This window comes from Eurosta solidaginis, chromosome X (assembly GCF_040869045.1).
Source record: "Eurosta solidaginis isolate ZX-2024a chromosome X, ASM4086904v1, whole genome shotgun sequence".
NCBI classification, from domain to species: Eukaryota; Metazoa; Arthropoda; class Insecta; order Diptera; family Tephritidae; genus Eurosta; species Eurosta solidaginis.
Genome location: NC_090324.1, coordinates 14,831,809 through 14,841,110, shown reverse-complemented (window position 1 = coordinate 14,841,110; position 9,302 = coordinate 14,831,809).

The following is a 9,302-nucleotide window of genomic DNA, read 5'->3' as shown; positions in this document are numbered from 1 at the left end:
CTTTTAGTCGTTTAACCCAACCCACTATAACGTAGAAATTGAACCGTTAACGATAGAGCCTTGTATCAGCTTGTGGATTAATATACACATAAAAACCTACCATCTGCAAAAATAAAATCGATTCTATCTTGCTTGGTTCAATAGATATGGACACTTATCCCTTTTAGTCGTTTAACCCCAACCACAATGACGTAGAAATTGAACCGTTAACGATAGAGCATTGGATCGGCTTGTGGATTAATATACACATAAAAACCTACCATCTGCCAAAATAAAATCGATTCTATCTTCCATGGTGCAAAAGATATGGACACTTATCCCTTTTAGTCGTTTAACCCCACCCACTATGACGTAGAAATTGACCCTATAACGACAGAACCTTGTATCAGCTTGTAGATTAATGTACACATAAAACTTACCATCTGCAAAAATAAAATCGATTCTATCTTGCTTGGTTCAATAGGTATGGACACTTATCCCTTTTAGTCGTTTAAGCACACCCACTATGACGTAGAAATTGAACCGTTAACGATAGACCCTGGATCAGATTGTGGATTAATGTACACATAAAACCTACCGTCTGCCAAAATAAAATCAATTCTATCTTGCATGGCGCAAAAGAAATGGACACTTATCCCTTTTAGTCGGTTAACCCCACCCACTATGACGTAGAAATTGACCCTATAACGATAGAACCTTGGATCAGCTTGTGGATTAATATACACATGAAAACCTACCATCTGACAAAATAAAATCAATTCTATCTTGCATGGTACAAAAGATATGGACATTTATCCCTTTTAGTCGTTTAACCCCACCCACTATGACGTAGAAATTGAACCGTTAACGATAGAACATTGGATCGGCTTGTGGATTAATATACACATAAAAACCTACCATCTGCCAAAATAAAATCAATTCTATCTTGCATGGTGCAATAGATATGGACACTTATCCCTTTTAGTCGGTTAACCACACCCACTATGACGTAGAACCTTGGATCAGCTTGTGGATTAATATACACATAAAAACCTACCATCTGCCAAAATAAAATCAATTCTATCTTGCATGGTGCAAAAGATATGGACATTTATCCCTTTTAGTCGTTTAACCCCACCCACTATGACGTAGAAATTGAACCGTTAACGATAGAACATTGGATCGGCTTGTGGATTAATATACACATAAAAACCTACCATCTGCCAAAATAAAATCAATTCTATCTTGCATGGTGCAATAGATATGGACACTTATCCCTTTTAGTCGGTTAACCACACCCACTATGACGTAGAACCTTGGATCAGCTTGTGGATTAATATACACATAAAAACCTACCATCTGCCAAAATAAAATCAATTCTATCTTGCATGGTGCAATAGATATGGACACTTATCCCTTTTAGTCGGTTAACCCCACCCACTATGACGTAGAACCTTGGATCAGCTTGTGGATTAATATACACATAAAAACCTACCATCTGCCAAAATAAAATCAAGTCTATCTAGCATGGTGCAAAAGATGTGGACACTAATCCCTTTTAGTCGGTTAACCCCACCCACTATGACGTAGAAATTGAACCGTTAACGATAGAGCATTGGATCGGCTAGTGGATTAATTTACACATAAAAGCCTACCATCTGCCAAAATAAAATCAATTCTATCTTGCATGGTGCAATAGATATGGACACTTATCCCTTTTAGTCGGTTAACCCCACCCACTTACTTACTTACTTAATTGGCGCTTAACCGTCTAAAGGTTATGGCCGTCCAACAAGGCGCGCCAGTCCTCCTTCGCTCCGCCAACCGGCGCCAATTGGTCACACCAAGGGAGTTTAAATCGTTTTCCACCTGGTCCTTCCAACGGAGTGGGGGCCGCCCTCTACCTCTGCTTCCATAGGCGGGTTCCGATAGAAACACTTTCTTGGCCGGAGCATCATCTTTCATTCGCATAACATGGCCTAGCCAGCGCAGCCGCTGCGTTTTAATTCGCTGGACTATGTTGATGTCTGCGTATAGCTCGTACAGCTCATCATTAAATCTTCTTCGGTACTCGCCATCGCCAACGCGTAGAGGTCCATAAATCTTTCGAAGAACTTTTCTCTCGAACACTCCCAAAGCCGCTTCATCTGCTGTTGTCATGGTCCATGCTTCTGCCCCATATAGCAGGACGGGTACGATAAGTGACTTGTAGAGTATGATTTTCGTTCGCCGAGAGAGGACTTTACTTTTCAATTGCCTACCTAGTCCAAAGTAGCATTTATTGGCAAGATTGATTCTTCGCTGGATTTCAGTGCTGATGTTGTTGCTAATGTTGATGCTGGTTCCCAAATAAACGAAGCCTTTTACTATTTCGAAATTATGGCTGCCAACAGTAGCGTGGTTGCCAAGGCGCATATGCGCTGACTCTTTGCTCGATGACAGCAGGTACTTCGTTTTGTCCTCACTCACCATCAAACCCATCTTTACCGGTTCTTTTTCCAGCTTGGAGTAAGCAGAACTAACAGCGCGGGTGTTTAGGCCGATGATATCAATGTCATCAGCATATGCCAGTAATTGCACGCTTTTATAGTATATTGTTCCAGTGCGGTTAAGTTCTGCAGCTAGTATAATTTTTTCCAGCATCAAATTAAAGAAATCGCACGATAGGGGGTAACCCTGTCTGAAACCTCGTTTAGTTTCGAACGGCTCGGAGAGGTCCTTCCCAATTCTGACTGAGCTGATGGTGTTGCTCAACGTCATTTTGCACAGCCGTATACGTTTTGCGGCGAAACCAAATTCAGACATAGCGGCATATAGGCAGCTCCTTTTCGAGCTGTCGAAGGCGGCTTTAAAGTCGACGAAGAGGTGATGTGTGTCGATTCTCTTTTCACGGGTTTTTTCCAAGATTTGGCGCATTGTGAAAATCTGGTCGATGGTAGATTTACCAGGTCTGAAGCCGCACTGATAAGGTCCAATCAGCCGGTTCACGGTGGGCTTCAATCTTTCGCACAATACACTTGAAAGGACCTTATATGCGATATTAAGAAGGCTGATTCCACGATAGTTGGTGCATTTTGCAGTATCCCCCTTCTTGTGGACTGGGCAAAGAACACTTAGATTCCAACTGTCGGGCATGCTTTCGTCCGCCCATATTTTGCTAAGAAGCTGCTGCATGCGCCTTACTAACTCCTCGCCGCCGAACTTGAATAGCTCCGCAGGCAATCCATCAGCGCCAACGGCCTTGTTGTTTTTCAATCTGGTTATTGCTATTCTAACTTCGTCATAATCGGGCGGGGGGACATATATTCCATCATCATCGATTGCGGGATCGGGTTCTTCATCTCTGCGCGGTGAATTGCTGCCTCCATTTAGGAGAGCAGAGAAGTGTTCCCTCCATAATCTAAGCACTCTCTGGACATCAGTTACAAGGTCGCCGTTTTCATTCCTACAGGAGTTTGCCCCGGTCTTAAAACCTTCCGTCTGTCGCCGTATTTTTTGGTAGAATTTTCGGGCGTTATTCCTGGTGGCTAGCAGCTCAAGCTCCTCGCACTCACGCCTTTCTGCTTCTGCTTTTTTCTTCCTGAAAAGGTGTCTCGCTTCCCTTTTCAACTCACGATAGCGTTCACACACTCCTCTTGTCGCGCTCGCTTTTAACGTAGCCCTGTAGGCAGCGTCTTTTCTTTCGGTTGCAACGCGGCATTCTTCATCATACCAGTTGTTTTTTCGTGGCCGCCGGTAACCAATTTTTTCCTCGGCGGCAGTATGAAGTGCTTTGGAGATATGCTCCCACTCCTCCTGTATTCCTTCAGGATGAGTTGTGCCCTCAGAGAGCAGGTGTGAGAGTCGAGTTGCGAAATCATTGGCAGTCTGTTGTGATTGAAGCTTTTCGACGTCTAGCTTTCCTTGTGTTTTTTGTTCCTTGTTTTTAGCCGCGTTGAGGCGGGTGCGTAATTTGGCTGCAACGAGATAATGGTCCGAATCGATGTTAGGCCCTCGGATCGTTCGCACATCTAAAACACTGGAGGCATGCCGTCCGTCTATCACAACGTGATCGATCTGATTGCGAGTATTTCGATCAGGAGACAGCCATGTAGCTTGATGTATCTTTTTATGCATGAACCTCGTGCTTGATATGACCACGTTTCGAGCACCGGCAAAGTCAATCAGCCTCAGTCCGTTAGGAGAAGTTTCATTGTGTAGGCTGAACTTTCCGACTGTAGGGCCAAAAACACCTTCTTTGCCCACCCTGTCGTTAAAGTCGCCAAGCGTATGTGCGTTCTAATTGTTCGTAAAAAGTGTCTTTCACCTCATCGTCTTTCTCCTCTGTCGGCGCATGGGCGCAGAAGAATGATATATTAAAAAATTTTGCTTTTATTCGAATAGCGGCGAGACGCTCGTCCACAGGCGTGAACGCCAGCACTTGGCGACAAAGTCTCTCTCCCACCACGAATCCGACGCCGAAACTGCGCTTATTCGCATGGCCACTCCAATATATGTCACAATTTTTGATCTTCTTTCTTCCTTGCTTCGTCCAACGCATTTATTGGATGGCGGTGATGTCAGATTTTGCTTTGACGAGGACATCAACCAGCCGGGCATCTGCACCAATCCCATTCAGGGAGCGGACGTTCCAGGTGCATGCCCTCAATTCATTGTCCTTCAAACGTTTGCCATGGTCGTCATCAATAGAGAGTGTATTTATCCGAGGCTTGTTGTTATATTTCATTGGAGTATGGTTTTACGTGGCGGGTCCCAAGCCCAGCGCACAACCCGCTCAGCGGGGGTGAAAATATTACTTGGCACGTTTATATAGCGAGCCGCTTGCTCCAAGACAGACGCCCGCTTGCAGCCGCACCTAGAGGTGTACAGACGCTGCCGATGAAATCTCCCCCGGCTAGCCCTTAAACCGATTATGTCAGAGTGGCCTAGCCAGGTTGTCGCCTTCTCAAATTAGCTCACCGCTAAACGGGTGTTTAGCGGCTACCCAGAGGATACTTGGCCGCAAGCGACCGGCAGTAGTGAGCTGCTTGAACCGCATGCAAAAGAATCGCTCTGGCCATTCCCAGGTGAATGGCGGTCAGAAGCTTTCCCCACTTTCGTGGACTTCTACACACGGCCCCACCCACTATGACGTAGAAATTGAACCTATAACGATAGAACCTTGGATCAGCTTGTGGATTAATGTACACATTAAAACCTACCATCTACAAAAATAAAATCGATTCTCTCTTGCTTGGTTCGGTAGATATGAACACTTATCCCTTTTAGTCGGTTAACCCAACCCACTATGACGTAGAAATTGAACCGTCAAAGACAGAACCTTGTGTCAATTTGCGAATTAATATACACATAAAAATCTACCATCTGCAAGAATAAAATCGATTCTATCTTACTCGGTTCAATAGATATGGACACTTATCCCTTTTAGTCGGTTAACCCCACCCACTATGACGTAGAAATTGAACCTGTAACGATAGAACCTTGGATCAGCTTGTGGATTAATATATACATAAAAACCTACCATCTGCAAAACTAAAATCAATTCTATCTTGCATGGTACAATAGATATGGACACTTATCCCTTTTAGTCGGTTAACCCCACCCACTATGACGTAGAAATTGAAACTATAACGATAGAACCTTGGATCAGCTTGTGGATTAATGTACACATAAAGACCTAACATCTGAAAAAATAAAATCGATTCTATCTTCCTTGGTTCAATAGATATGGACACTTATTCCTTTTAGTCGGTAAACCCCACCGACTATGACGTAGAAATTGAACCGCTAGCGATAGAACCTTGGATCAGCTTGTGGATTAATATACACATAAAAACCTACCATCTGCAAAAATAAAATCGATTCTATCTTGTTTGATTCAATATGGACACTTATCCATTTTAGCGTTTAACCCCACCCACTATGACGTAGAAATTGACCCTATAACGACAGAACCTTGGATCAGCTTGTGGATTAATGTACACATAAAAACCTACCATCTGCAAAAATAAAATCGATTCTATCTTGCATGGTGCAATAGATATGGACACTTATCCCTTTTAGTCGTTTAACCCCACCCACTATGACGTAGAAATTGAACCGTTAACGATAGAACATTGGAACAGCTTGTAGTTTAGTATACACATAAAAACCTATCATGTGCAAAAATAAAATCGATTCTGTCTTGCTTGGTTCGATAGATATGGACACTTATCCCTTTTAGTCGGTTAACCCCACCCACTATGACTTAGAAATTGAACCGTTAACGATGGAACCTTGGATCAGCTTATGAGATTAATATACTCATAAAAACCTACCATCTGCAAAAATAAAATCGATTCTATCTTGCTTGGTTCAATATATATGGACACTTATCCCTTTTAGTCGGTTAACCCCACCCACTATGACTTAGAAATTGAACCGTTAACGATGGGGCCTTGGATCAGCTTGTGGATTAATATACTCCTAAAAACCTACCATCTGCAAAAATAAAATCGATTATATCTTGCTTGGTTCAATAGATATGGACACTTATCCCTTTTAGTCGTTTAACCCCACCAACTATGACGTGGAAATTGAACCGTTAACGATAGAGCCTTGGGCCAGCTTGTGGATTAATATACTCATAAAAACCTACCATCTGCAAAAATAAAATCGATTCTATCCTGCTTGGTTCAATAGATATGGACACTTATTTCTCTTAGTCGTTTAACCCCACCAACTATGACGTAGAAATTGAACCGTTAACGATAAAGCCTTGGATCAGCTTGTGGATTAATATACACATAAAAACCTGCCATCTGCAAAAATAAAATCGATTCTATCTTGCTTGGTTCAATAGATATGGACACTTATCCCTTTTAGTCGGTTAACCCCACCCACTATGACTTAGAAATTGAACCGTTAACGATGGAGCCTTGGATCAGCTTGTGGATTAATATACTCATAAAAACCTACCATCTGCAAAAATAAAATCGATTCTATCTTGCTTGGTTCAATAGATATGGACACTTATCCCTTTTAGTCGTTTAACCCCACCAACTGTGACGTAGAAATTGAACCGTTAACGATAGAGCCTTGGGTCAGCTTGTGGATTAATATACTCATAAAAACCTACCATCTTCAAAAATAAAATCGATTCTATCTTGGTTGGTTCAATATATATGGACACTTATCCCTTTTAGTCGGTTAACCCCACCCACTATGACTTAGAAATTGAACCGTTAACGATGGAGCCTTGGATCAGCTTGTGGATTAATATACTCATAAAAACCTACCATCTGCAAAAATAAAATCGATTCTATCTTGCTTGTTTCAATAGATATGGACAATTATCCCTTTTAGTTGGTTAACCCTACCCACTATGACGTAGAAATTGAACCGTTAACGATGGAGCCTTGGATCAGCTTGTGGATTAATATACTCATAAAAACCTACCATCTGCAAAAATAAAGTCGATTCTATCCTGCTTGGTTCAATAGATATGGACACTTATTTCTTTTAGTCGTTTAACCCCACCAACTATGACGTAGAAATTGAACCGTTAACGATAAAGCCTTGGATCAGCTTGTGGATTAATATACACATAAAAACCTGCCATCTGCAAAAATAAAATCGATTCTATCTTGCTTGGTTCAATAGATATGGACACTTATCCCTTTTAGTCGGTTAACCCCACCCACTATGACTTAGAAATTGAACCGTTAACGATGGTGCCTTGGATCAGCTTGTGGATTAATATACTCATAAAAACCTACCATTTGCAAAAATAAAATCGATTCTATCTTGCTTGGTTCAATAGATATGAACACTTATCCCTTTTAGTCGTTTAACCCCACCAACTATGACGTAGGAATTGAACCGTTAACGATAAAGCCTTGGATCAGTTTGTGGATTAATACACACATAAAAACCTGCCATCTGCAAAAATAAAATCGATTATATCTTGCTTGGTTCAATAGATATGGACACTTATCCCTTTTAGTCTGTTAACCCCACCCACTATGACTTAGAAATTGAACCGTTAACGATGGAGCCTTGGATCAGCTTGTGGATTAATATACTCATAAAAACCTACCACCTTCAAAAATAAAATCGATTCTATCTTGCTTGGTTCAATAGATATGGACACTTATCCCTTTTAGTCGTTTAACCCCACCAACTATGACGTAGAAATTGAACCGTTAACGATAGAGCCTTGGGTCAGCTTGTGGATTAATATACTCATAAAAACCTACCGTCTGCAAAAATAAAATCGATTCTACCTTGCTTGGTTCAATAGATATCGACACTTATCCCTTTTAGTCGTTTAACCCCACCAACTATGACGTAGAAATTGAACCGCTTGTGGATTAATATACTCATAAAAACCTACCATCTTCAAAAATAAAATCGACTCTACCTTGCTTGGTTCAATAGATATCGACACTTATCCCTTTTAGTCGTTTAACCCCACCCACTATGACGTAGAAATTGAACCGTTAACGATAGAACCTTGGAACAGCTTGTGGTTTAGTATACACATAAAAACCTATCATCTGCAAAAATAAAATCGATTCTGTCTTGCTTGGTTCGATAGATATGAATACTTATCCCTTTTAGTCGGTTAACCCCACCCACTATGACGTAGAAATTGAACCGTCAAAGACATAACCTTGTGTCAACTTGCGAATTAATACACACATAAAAACCTACCATCTGCAAAAATAAAATCGATTCTATCTTGCTCGGTTCAATAGATATGGACACTTATCCCTTTTAGTCGGTTAACGCCACCCACTATGACTTAGAAATTGAACCGTTAACGATGGAGCCTTGGATCAGCTTGTGGATTAATATACTCATAAAAACGTACCATCTGCAAAAATAAAATCGATTCTATCTTGCTTGGTTCAATAGATATGGACACTTATCCCTTTTAGTCGTTTAACCCCACCAACTATGACGTAGAAATTGAACCGTTAACGATAAAGCCTTGGATCAGCTTGTAGATTAATATACACATAAAATCCCACCGACTATGACGCAGAAATTGAACCTATAACGATAAAACCTTGAATCAGGTTGTGCATTAATATACACATAAAAACCTACCACCTGCAAAAATAAAATCGATTCTATCTTGGTTGTTTCAACAGATATGCACACTTATCCCTTTTAGTCGTTTAACGCCACGCACTATGACGTGGAAATTGAACCGTTAACGATAGAGCCTTGGATCAGTTTGTGGATTAATTTGTGGATTAATTAATTCTATATTGCATGGTGCAATAGATATGGACACTTATCCCTTTTAGTCGGTTAACCCCACCCACTATGACGTA